The 12,703-nt window shown below is 39.6% G+C and overlaps 1 long non-coding RNA gene across 1 annotated transcript; it reads right to left on the bottom strand.

Moving 5' to 3' along the window:
- Positions 1-1,743: 1,743 nt before the first annotated feature.
- Positions 1,744-8,510, bottom strand: LOC140587483 (uncharacterized). Its single transcript, XR_011989161.1, has 3 exons — positions 8,408-8,510; positions 7,740-7,839; positions 1,744-1,901 (listed from the first exon to the last, which is right to left on the bottom strand). It is a non-coding gene; the product is annotated as an uncharacterized lncRNA (long non-coding RNA).
- Between the last annotated feature and the right edge of the window lie 4,193 nt (positions 8,511-12,703).

Raw genomic sequence — 12,703 nt, 5'->3', positions numbered from 1 at the left:
TCTGATGTAAAGCTGCTTCCCATTATTCTTTCACCCTCCCGTGACCCAAGACGGCTCCAGCAGTCCAGTCTAGGCTTTCTGCCAAGTGGCAAAAAAGTTTCCAGACTATGACATCAATAACGACTAAAGCGAGCTACTGCTCACTCAGCCAAGCTCCCATTCGCAGCTGATTACCCCCCCCCCCCCCCCCCCCGACATACCCAAACATACTTCTTGCTTGTGCACTGTAATCTCAGAGGAAAATTTTTTATTCACTTCAACTGTAATTATTTTTCCCCCATTTGTGATGCATTACTGTTAAATCCCAGCTGAATTTAAACAACCATTAAATCCAAGCTCCTTCATGATGTCAGTATATCCTCAGTTAACTAAGCACACATTGCAGATTTCTCAGAATTTGTTCCAGCTTAGATGATGATGTCATTATGACATAGAAAGTGTGCAGAGGATGTGTACAGAAGGGGTTGCATAGACCAAGGTTTCTCAACCCAGTCCTCGGGGACCACCAGACGGTCCACGTTTTTGCTCTCTCCCAATTGGCAGGGAATTGGGAGAGAGCAAAAACGTGGACCGTCTGGTGGTCCTCGAGGACCGGGTTGAGAAAACCTGGCATAGACTGTATAATACCTTCCTATACCTGATAACATAAGCATGCCTGTGTGCCAGGATGTTAGCAGCAGCTAAACAAATTTACCAAAAACTACTCATCATCATGTACATCACCATCTTCATCATGGTTGTTGTTCTTGGGCCAATATGGTGGCTCACAAGGTAACAGGAAAAAAGTAAACAAAAAATCTATTGCATCCTCACCAAAATAGCAAATGTGCCCAATGGAAAATATTTTAACAATATATCTTTGCAAAAGTTTAAATTTATTCCTAGGCACACATATTAGGTAGAAAAGTTTAATACACTCCAATAGTGATGTTTTCATCAAGCAACATGTGAATCTGTACTCTTAGAACAGTAGAGACATTGTGAAGCCTGTTTTCTGCATTTGGAAGATCCCCCAAAATCCACATTAGTGATATTGGTGGGATCACCAGTGGGGATCTTTCTTCAGAATCATTAATGATGGCTCACAAAAACCCTCTGTAGTGCTTTTCATACTTCTTATGTTTCTGGAATGCTTTCGGGTTTAGTCTGCAATGGTCAGAGCATGTGTACCCCTGCAGATCTACAAGTTCTTACACAGAGACTCCTGCGGCGTCCCTCATTTCACTAATGGAAGTTGTGGGGAGATCTGTCATGCACTAGCCGTTACCTACTGGCCCAGATGAGACATCACACACATTAATTTACTGAAGAGAGAACTAGAGTCTGGCTATGAAGTTCCTTTCAAATGTCTGTCCTTCCAAATTTAATAACTTCTTTTTGTATTTCCAGCAGCTTGTCCTCAATATGGGGTTTAACCATAGAAGAATCCATGGTCATATTTTTACATCTACATCTGTGAAAGTTTGCAAATACTAAAACAACTCAATACTTTCAAGGACATTTAATATAGAGCAACTAAATAACAACTGAAGCATATATAGCAATTAGGCCACAGTAAATTTCTTTAGTAGGCAGGGCTTTTTATAATTTACTAATGAAGCTGCAAAATGCTACAAATGGCAGCAAAAATGTGCAAATTTCCAAGACAATATAACAATTCAGCATGCATCTTCACTAGGATCTGACAGTAGACAGTTCTGCACAAAATAACAACTAACAGCTTAACAGCAGACTTACCATGGGAGAGTTGGTGCTGAAGACCAGGTCCAGGATGTGAACTTCGAAACCCTCTTGCTTATATCTACTCCAGCACCTGGGGGACATGCCTGATGTCACCTCAACATCAATGCCCTTTTCACGGCTGTTGTCCCCTGGTTCCTTTGGCTCACATGTGAGGGATGCTGTATCATGGGAAAAAAAGTTCAGTACAACTGTCCCCATGCACCATCTCTTTGTGTGTGTGTGTGTGTGTGTGTGTGTGAGACATGTTTATATTATATTGTGGGGACCAAATGTTCCCCACAATGTAATTAAAAACCTGTTATTTTGATGTTGTGGGGACCATTTTCCAGGTCCCCACAATGATCTTTGAATGCAGTTGAAAAAATAAAAATGCCAAAAGTCTCGTATTTAATTTGGTTACTTATGGTTAAGATTAGGGCTGGGTAGGGGTTAAGGTCCTCATGGTTGGGATTAGAGCTTTCCCCATAGAAATGAATGTAAAGTCCCCACAAAGATAAAATTAGAAACATGTACAGTGTGTGTGTGTGTGTGTGTGTGTGTGTGTGTGTGTATACACACACTATAGTATTTGGATACACCTGTTTGCTGGTAGCAAAAAGCTCTTTTAGTGAATGCAAGGTGTTCGGAAAATGTGTAATTTTAGATGGAATTCTTTTGGCAGTCGGTAAATATTTTGTAGACGTAAACACCATTCATTCTTAGGAAATAAAGGTCAGGTGTCCTTTCCTAGGCAAAATCCGGCCTGGCTTATAATCACTGGTAAAGATGAAAGGTCTGTTTGGGTAAGCGGGCGTCACTGTGAAGATGCAGGAGGATTTAGACTGTCTGTCTGTCTGTCTGTCTGCCACTACTCAATGTCTTATTGTGTTTTGATAGTTATGGATCCCGTTATATAATTTATTATTTCATTTGCAGCATAAATTTTGAGTTTTCATTTTTTAAACAACATTGACCTTAAAAAGCAAGACATCACAATAAATATCTCATAAAATATAAACATTCTGGTATGTTGTGTGTTGATCACTGGGCATAAATGTAGCATATTAACAGATTTCTAGATGTAGGGTGGTCAACAGTCGCAAGAATTAAATAAAACAAACGTTAGCAGGTTATAACAATATTCATTATCTTCTTGTTTTACAAACCTAAGACACTTTACTCTCACACTCAGTACAATTGTACAACAGCATTCTATTAAAAGGCACCATTGTGTTTGTTTTCATGCAGTACAACTTAAAATGTTAAATTTCCATATCTCCAATACCAAATGTGACATAGTGAGCAGCATAATTGCCTTTTGTCCCTGTGCAGTATCTCAGCTGTCTGCCAGGCGCTTACTCTGGTCTTCTCGACTACTTCCTGTCTCCAAGGGTAACAGGAAATGCCCTGTTTAGACAGCATGCTGATGACGGCAGTAGCTGGCAGGAGCCATGGCGTGACAAGGGGGATGTAAACAAGCCCAAGTCACCAATCACCAATCGGCAACACTTTCCACCAAAATCTGGGATACCTCCAAAGGTGTTTAAGTAACACACCTTTCCATTTACAGGCAGCTCTCGACTTATGTAAAAGCAACGCAAGTAAATCCGCATTTTAGGAAGCAACCACACAAAAAGGCAACATACATCCGTAAGTAAATTTACAATTTATCTTTTGATTTATGTAATATGTGTCCTTTAGTATGAATTAGTAATATATTTTTGTTTTACGTGATTTTGCTATTAGGTGTCTTGAATGGTATGGGAAGGTAAATTCGACTTATGCAAAATTTGACTTACGTAAGGGTTGATAGCTGTCAACTTGTCAGTTGAGAAATGCCTGTAATTCACATTTTTTCACGTCTTGAGCATCGAGCACAAACTAGAAAGTCAAAGGACCCCTCCCTACACACACACACACACCACACACACACACACCATACACACACCACGCACACACACACACACACACCACGCACACACAAATTCTTCAGTGTCAGAAACATTAAAGCCCCCATTCTCCTTAGTTACTTCTGTAACCAACCAAGAGCAGTAGCTCTGGGCTGTCTTCATTTGGGGGTCCCTGACCTTAGAAGGGTTGACAGCTTCTGGCCTAATTTTCTATACATTACCTAATTGTGAATTCACATTTTCACAATTTAAAAAGTGGTAGAATGTCACTGTATAACTTCACCAACAGTCCAAATTATCTCTTTGAACAACAGGCAAGAGGCCATATCCTGGAAACAGTAACTTCCTTTATTGAATCTTCTTTTAAAGAACAGGCAATTGGCACCTCAAGACCCAAAGCAGATAACAGATACTGTCGACAACAAATGCTTAAAAAAACAGGAAATAAATTAATAAAAACATGTATAAACATTCTTTTGGTTATACAGAAGATGCTGATCTCAAATAATACATATTTAGTAGGGATATGCTTGATATTCCCACATGAACAAGTATATTTATTTATGTTTATGACATTTATAAACTACCAAAAGCAACTGGAAGGAAACTCAACTGTGTAATACAGGGCTTTTTTGGGAATGATTGGGTTTATAAATTCAGTATTCCCATTACCAGAGAGAGACGGGGATGGGATGGGGTGGGGTGTGGGATGGGATGGGGTGGGATGGGCTGTGATGGGATGGGATGGGATGGGGTGGGATGGGGATACTATGACACATGTGCAAAAACAAAACCCAGGAACTGGTTAGCTATTAATTTATACAGGTGTTGATACCTAGGATTCCTGTTACTTCCATGTGAAGCAACGTCAACTCATTCTTGATAGATATTACATTTGGGTCAATATGGTTTAATTAAGGGTAATTCATGGCACAAAGCACATTTAACTTGTTCACCTTATCCTTTAGTATTTGGTTAGCCGGACTGACTGAGGTTGTTAGCCATAGAGAGAGAGTTGGAAAACCTCCACATGCCACACCCAACCAATGGAGAACTGAGTAATGCTGTTTTACAGAGTTATCCATCACAACGTTTTTCATTCTTATCATATTGTCAGACAGGAAAATGTAGTGATTCAGGTAGAGTTTCTCAAGAGTAATATAGGGAAATGACTTAATTACAATGAAGCCTTACCGCTGTGATGTGTCACTGATGTTTTTAGAATTTGGTATGATCAAAATGCAACACAGTGAACAATTTGCTTGACATCACTCTCAAGTTCAATCTGTCCACTCAAAAATCAGCCAAATGAATCAGTGAATGACTCAGAATTATCAAGGCACTATAAACGAAAGTCAAAAATACAGCCAAATACTTCTGAATAAACGTTTTACATCCAAAGAAGCCAAGGTTTGAGAACACATGGGAGATGATTCCCAGATTGCACCCTGCCTCCCACACCTATTATCTCAGAGTTTCCTCAGCTGCAGACGGAGGGTTGACAATTTACAGTAAGCTAAACAAGGTCTTATCAAGGCACCACAGAGGCTTGTGCTGTCTCCCTGGGGCCACAGCACCTCATTCCCACTCAAAACTGCTCTCTGAACCAAGTCTGTCAGCCGCGTCGGACAAAATTACAGCAGGTTATGTAGGACCAACAAAAGAAATGCTCAGCACCTGAACTTCAACAGAACTACAGATTCTGTTTGTCCCCACATGTCAAAATTGCCACAAATTCCAAGCTAAATGGAAATAAAAGGCATGTAAAAAACATGTGGCTCCATCTCTGCTGGCTTTCCTTCAACATGCTAGAGTAATTTTCAAAAGCATAATTCTTCTGTTGCTCGAACAGTAAATGAAATGGTCTCCTTTCTCCAGCAAAACACAGCGGAGTTGTAGGCAAGAGCTTCAAGAAATTTGTTCAGCTCTATAACCATGGGGTGGAGGAAATTCTTAACTAGACATCTACCAAACAGCTGAAAAGTTCTGCCATATTTAATACAGCAGTGTTTATGCACTATGCTATTATACGACTCAAAGCAAGACAGGAATTAGAAACATTACAGACAATGCAAATTAAATCCCATTCCCCTACAGTCTACATATTTTATAACAGCTAAATATTTTATATTTCCCAGTATAATACTAATAAATGGTGTATTTGTTACTGATGTTTTTTTATTATTATTATTTTATTTTTAATTATTTTATTTTACAAAGCTGCACGACCTACACAATGACCAATTTGATCATAATATCAAATTTAGGAGAAAAAAGAATACATCAAAACACAATGATAATACTTCATTAACACCCCCTGGGGAAATTCTCTTTTTGCTTAACCCAGAGGAAACTCAGCAGCAAAGAGCAGCCACCTTGCTCAAGGGCCCCCAGACGCACAGAGGCCAGGCTTGAACCAACAACCTTCTAATCACATGCACAGTGGCTTAGCTCACTGAGCCACACGCTATGAGGAACACCCACAATCCCTCAGAGCAGCCCGAATGTTATAGCTGACTTACTGTTTCATTGTGAACGCAACATTCATCTGTATGTCCCTTTGTTTTTAATTCAAAATATATTACATGTTTGGATAATACCTAGTACTGGCGAACCATGACATCATAAACACCATTCCAGCTGTAGTGTGTGTTGCTGTGTGACAGGCAAAATTGGAGGGAAAAAAGTGAAAAACCAGCTTAAAATCTTCTTACAGACTGTAACAGGTCTGTCCTAAGACTCTGCCAGAATGCCGAACTCTACTTAGCAGAGCGAAAGTTCACTGGATTCATTCAGTGGATGAGAAACTGTCCTGGGCCTCCCATGAACTAAAAATAGGGCTTCTGCAAGACTATTATTTCTACAGATTCCAGCTGCTGGCTGGGGGATAGTTTATCTTGACATACTGTTAATGAGCCATTGAGGGCTCCGTCCTCTACATGACTGCTTGTCTGCCCAGGGCTAATAAGACGGCCAGCATCATTACACCAGCACTTCTCTGTAAAACCGTACATAATAATAAAGACGGAACGGCAAACAGTCGGCTGGGAAGATGAAATGAGCTGCTTCCTGTTTCCATTTATCCATGAAACAAATAATCAAATAAACAGAAGTAAGTGGCATATTTAATGAGACCGGGCCTGTCACGAATCCCTATTGGCCTATGTAAGAGAGAACAACCTTACAAGCGCAGATTTTAAGAAAGGAAAAGGGGAGTCGGATTGTTAATTGCGTTGAGATAGAAATCGGTCTCCTTAGGCGACAAGTGGTCGCGTCAGTTGGTCTCCCTGCCACCCAGTCTGGCAGACAGGCAGTATAGTACAAGGAAGCGGCTTATTTATCAATCTGTTTGATTATTTTTCTTTGTGGAGCTCTGTCTGAAACCTCTCCCCAAGAGCTCACCCTTACGTTATCGTAAGGTTATATAATGCTCAGCAACCCCCACCCCCAGGGCTTGCTTCCTGAAGAGTGAGCTTTTCATGTCCACCCGGGCCAAATCGTATTTAAATCTGTAATAGCTTTTGTACTTTTTCCTCTGCCGTAGCACCCAAAGAGTAGTAGGGTCTGACAGGCTGCTGTAGGACTCTCCTACACAATAACTCGGCTGCTAAGGTAATGGATCACAAATGTCTGCTTTAAAAGACTTTATAATAAAACAGTGCAGCACATCAAAATGATAACTGCGTACAGGCACACTCACCTGGTCACCTTTAATACTTATCTTATACTAAAATGCATGGTATAACATACACTTCCATAAAAATAATTCCTAAATATGTCATTTTGTTACTCATAATAATAGAAAATGTGATATATTATGTAGCGACTCACATGAAAAATAATAATACTGACACATATTTTATTTATCCAGCCATTCATTTTATATAACCATTTATCCAGTAGAGGGTCATAGCCACAAATAGTTCATATTTTTGTGTAATAACCAGAAGTGGAAAGTTGAGGTCCAGAAAGTAAACGGACCTTTCCACCTCTGGTAATAACTACTCAATACACACAATTATAAAACACAGATATGTAAGGGATTCCGAAAAGAACACTGCAAATGAACTGAAAATTCCAGAACAAAGGAAATCACACTAGACTCACCTGAGGACATGTCCCCAAAGATCAACAGAAAGAGAAGAGCAGCCATGGAGTCCATCTCAAAGTGAGGGTTTTTATGTCAGTGGGGGCTTTATGAGTGTGTCTAGAAGGTCAGGCAAGAGGGTTACATACTGTGGGTCAAACTCATGCTTCTCTGCAAATCTCAGGTCAGGTCATTTGTTCAATACGAAATATGCAAATATAAACGCGGAAATACCCACAGTCCATCAGGACAGCATTTTTTCCAATTTACTTGGAAAGACGAAAAAGAAATATCGGTCTGACCGAACAATTTAAAAGTCAATACTGATGGTGGCGATTAAAAGTCTCAATCTACACATTTCAACAAAAAGCAGCGTCTTTTACCCGACCTGCCAAATTCAAATAACAGCAGCAATAAAACCATTACGATATTAACAAACTTATGTATTCTAAGGAAGTTAACTTCAGACTACAATTTAGTAATCTGTGAAAAACCTAAATCCTACAATCGTTACTTGTCATTTAAAAACTTAACTAGGCATTTTGTTCGTGGATTTTCGATTGTTTAAATCACATAACGGGGAAAAAACAACCAGAAACTGCCCCAAGAAAGAGCGGATGACTTATAACTCCTGAAATAATTAGAACTTAAATGAATTGTAATGCATAACAAAAACCTTAATACTCACGCGTTTGTAGCAGATCCTAAAAGCCGCAGTTACTCCACAGCCGCCGCGAATGGTTTCAGGGGGCGCCGTACGCTGCTTTTCGTAGCGCCCCCCGCCTCCGTCTCGCGGCATGCTGTCATTCCGCGGAGGCGCGTGACCGCCCAACAGGAAGCGCCTTGGGATGCGAGCTGCAAATACATGGCCGAGCTTTTACTGCAAATCGGCGCTGAGCTTTCGGGACGCTTCGCTTGTGACACTCTACCATATGCTATTAACCAGTGTTATTTATTTCCAGTACATAGTGGATGGCATACACGTTTTACCACTTGATTGGGTATTACCTCTACATTTTGTGATCCATTACAATTAACACTTTGATTCCTTAAGTTATTATACACGAAAAACTTCCTTTAGGCCTAGTTGCACAACTCCCAAACATATACTGTAGGTCTATTCATTACAGTATGGTATCATGCATCATCAGCTCTAGAAACGGCATGTATAATTTAACTTACTTTTACTTTATGCATAGGCGAATACTTGAATTATTTAAGTATTCGGTTATACAGAAAGTAAAATACAACAGTAAACATTACAGTATTTTTTAATATTTACATATTCATTTGTCAGGCTGTTTGCCTTAGATGCAATTTTTTAAGTGATGAATGTTTCATGTTAGCCCGCGTTCTCTTATCTTTTTTATCTTAACGTGGAATGCCCCCTTGAGGAGACATCAGATATCGTACTATGCTGCACACTGGATCTGCATTTATCCATTCACCTTCAAGTCGTTTGACCAATAATGGAGGTCGGCACTGAATACCACAGAAAGCAATCGGAATTAACCTTTTTATCATTGTTATTTAGTGCCAAGATATGAAAAAAAGGAAATTCTATTAAATCGTATTTGCCATTAAGGATAAATGTAACAATCACTAACAAGCAATAATTACTAGGGTGATTATTGTGAAAATCGGAAACCTGTAAAAAGTGGTCAGTTAAACCTTGCGATTACTATATATGTATTTAGTTATGCTTATTATGATTATTGTTTTACGTATATTTAATATCTATTATACAGCAGTTAGTTCTCACCAAAAAATCTGATAGGACAAGAGGTACGTGTTCTATGAGTGCTGCTATATCAGAGCAGAGTCCTGCACCGGGTCGGGTACCCGCAGATAGTTGCTGAAACGGGCGGATTTTAATGTTCTGGAATTTTACGCGCGGGTGCACGGGCGGGTGTGGAGCTGTACTGTGCGGGTGCAGGTCTCCAAAAGTGGACCCGTGCAGGACTCTGTATCAGAGCATAACCGCACTCAGCCGTTTCATAGCAGCTGTATCACTCCGCTTTACAGGTGTATATAAAGACCGTTACGTGTGCCTGTTACACTGAGCCGCTACTGGGCTGTTCCTCACTGGTTTGGTCTCTTAAGAGAACCTGCCCGCTCCACTTATTTAAAAAATGAACGTAGGCGGAAGTCAGATAGTAAAGCTTTATATGCATTCTGTTTTGTTGGATTTATTTTGATTTATTTCGGGCCTTGTTTTTATAAGCTGCCGAACCAAAAAAATATATTTTCAAAGTATTACTCCTTGTGCTATGTCTCCACTTGCCTGTATTCACGTTTATCTTCCCTTCTGTGTAAATGAGGTTATTCTCGCTCGCTGTTTTACCGCTGTCGTTTTAAGGATCGCGCAATAAAACAGTCTTCTAATAACTAATAAATTTGCTGTCCGCCTCGTGATCACCTCGCCACTCAATCGAGCTCCTGGATATGTTATTAGACTTGAGTTTAATTTACAGGTCAAAGTTATTCCGTTTATAAGCTGGCTATAGTTGTTTCACTTGGCACCGGCGATATTAGAAAAACTATGGGTTATAGACTTAATTTTCCGGGTGTGCGGAAGTTTTGGACACAATAGCTCATCCCACCTTCGCTGACGTTACGGGAACTTTTTTTTGCGGAGGCCCGTACCTGTGCAAATAAATAAACAAAATATGGTGTATCTTATTAATTACTGTTACTTATAAATGCTACTCTATGAACTATTTTATAAAAGCAATAACATACTCGACGTAGTACGGTATATTCCTAAATATTACAGCTGTGATTAGGTCATAGGCACGAGGCTGCAGGCCTTTATTGCAATACAATTTCGAGTACGTTATTGCTTAGATATATCTTACTGTTCTGGTAATATATGTATGTTAAAAAGTGTTGATTCTTGTATATTGAATACATCATTGGTGATATACAGTATATATATATTATATGGCCATGTAAATCAAGGATTACTGACGTGCACGGGCACACACACCATTTATAAATTTGGGGTAATTTATATTAAAATGATATTTCAGCCTTTTTGTAATCATTTAATAATATTCTCAATGAATGAATTTCAGTTCCTGACCTCTGTACAGCTGACTAATTGATTCGTTTTAAAATGTTTTAAACTGTAATTTGTATGGCACAAATTAAGCAGATGAAAGCATTTATCAGCACAGATGCCTGCAAGTGTGTAATGTTTTTTTTTTTTAATGACCAAGTCTTCAAAGACCCTGTTAATCTGTTTACAGAAAACAACATAACCTGGAATTTATTAATTAAACCAAATTAGCAAAAGATTGTGTTATTTATTGATACTTTGGTCCTAGCGTAATTATGAATTTCTTCTTAGCAAAGGAACCTTAAAGCATAGATGATATTATTATTATGTTATTTGATTCTGTGAATGATTATCCCTTCCTCCTGTTTTGATATCAGCTGTTCTTACATAAGAAATTTACAAACGAGAGGGGGGTGTATTGGACAGATACACTGTGACTGTCCTGATGTTTCCCCACATGGGGCCTTTAGTTGCCATATCCTTCCTTAGAAGCTGCTTTCCATGAGTACAGCGATCCTCATAGGGTGGTCTGTATTTCTGCATGGAAGTGTTTGTGGGTCTCTTCATGAATTTATCATGAGGTCTAGGGTTCCTCAGAATAAAACACTCAGGTTACAGTTTGGATGAAGCAACACTGGCTTGTTTCCTCATCACGTTAAAGGCTCACATGAAAACATGGCAGAAATGTTTTATTGCAGTTTAAACTCTATACTCTGCCAAAACCTTTGACACCTATCTAGGGATTACCTCAGAGATTGTATTTTAAAAATTCCTTATTCTCTTAATGTTCTCTACAGTTTTCTGAGTATTTCAAATTTCCAGTTTTTGTCACTGTGCTTCACATGGATATGAAGGTCAGTTTTCTTCCATCCGTCCTTTCATTAATTTTCTGCACCCGCTTGTCCTATTCAGGGTCACCAGGGGTCCAGAGCCTGTCCAGGGGTCCAGAGCCTATCCCAAACACAGGACAAGGAACAATGCAGGATGTGGTGCCAATCCATCACAGGGCGCATTCATACAAGCAAACCCACTGGCAATTCAGCAACTCCAGTTAACCTCAGCATATTTTTGGACTGTGGGGGGAAACCGGAGTACCTGGAGGAAGCCCCATGATGACAGAGGGAGAACACGCAAACTCCACACACATGGAGCAAAAAGCAGATACTCAAACGCTGGCCCCAGACATCTGAGACAACTTTGCTAACCACTGTGCCACCCTGCTGCACTGTGAGTTGTCTTTTTAAATTCTAAATACATGTATTGTTTTATTGCCCTATACAGGGACTGAAAAAAGAGACCTTCCCTATTAGAGAGCAGTTCTAGATTTCTTACTCACTACAGCTGAATTTTCAATGAATGACTGAAAGTTGCATTTATATAGAACTTATATAGAACACCCAGAGCGCCCCACCTGGATGATGCAGCCATTCTGCGCCAGATTCTCACCACATACAGTAGTAGCTAAAGTGGTGAAACGGCAGGAGAGAATTCACCAATTAGGTAATAGGGGATGATTAGGAGGCCAGATCTGATAGGTCCACAGTGGGCAATTTTAGCCAGGACATCAGAAGTTTGTTTCGCATCAAATACAGTACATCTACATGCTATTTATATTAGGATCCAGCTGATTATTCTATAAAACCTAAGAACAGCTAAAAATGATGTCGCATATTCTTGGACATCTGTGACTCAGCATTCCAGTGCTAACCTAAAAAAAACTTTATTTGGTAGCTTTCTTGTACTGTATTTAAGCGGCTTAGAACTGCAGTGCATTACTTATGTATCTACGTGTTTTTGCACATTTTGACAAACTGCTATTTCAGCAGTTAGTCAAGAGAACTTCCTTCTTGACATCTTTACGCTTCAGTATTACCCACTGGAGATTACCCACGTATGCATGTTTTACAGTGAAGAAGCTGAGAA

This window comes from Paramormyrops kingsleyae, unplaced genomic scaffold (genome assembly GCF_048594095.1).
Source record: "Paramormyrops kingsleyae isolate MSU_618 unplaced genomic scaffold, PKINGS_0.4 ups277, whole genome shotgun sequence".
Classification (NCBI taxonomy): Eukaryota; Metazoa; Chordata; class Actinopteri; order Osteoglossiformes; family Mormyridae; genus Paramormyrops; species Paramormyrops kingsleyae.
This window is presented reverse-complemented; position numbering and strand designations above follow the sequence as displayed.